Source organism: Cariama cristata, unplaced genomic scaffold (assembly GCF_000690535.1).
Source record: "Cariama cristata isolate BGI_N322 unplaced genomic scaffold, ASM69053v1 scaffold6938, whole genome shotgun sequence".
NCBI classification, from domain to species: Eukaryota; Metazoa; Chordata; class Aves; order Cariamiformes; family Cariamidae; genus Cariama; species Cariama cristata.
In genome coordinates this window covers 5396-5782 of record NW_009631568.1, presented here as the reverse complement: position 1 = coordinate 5782, position 387 = coordinate 5396, and positions in this window count along the sequence as shown.

The following is a 387-nucleotide window of genomic DNA, read 5'->3' as shown; positions in this document are numbered from 1 at the left end:
AAAGCCCAAAGATAGACAAGGAATGAGCATGGGGACATCTCCTCACCCTTCCGGCAGATTTGCTCCCCCTTAGCTCCATCGCATCCAAAGCCGCGGGTCTGGAGGTTCCAGGCAGGCGCTGCCCACGAGCCAGAGCACCGGGGCTCCCCTGCCCACCTCTGGTCTGCCTCGGTGTCTGCCCCGTAACGGCACCGAAGAGTCACATCCACCTTTGGAAAGAGGGAAGGATGATCAGTCTGTTCACCAAAAGGCTATTTCACAACCATGCACTGGTCTCTATTGGGTTTGCTTTCTTACTGGAGGGAAATCTCGCGTTGTGGGAGCACTGGAGAGGCCGCAGACCGCGCGTCCTCTCCCAGGGCTCCCACCGAGGAGGGGGTGCACTCG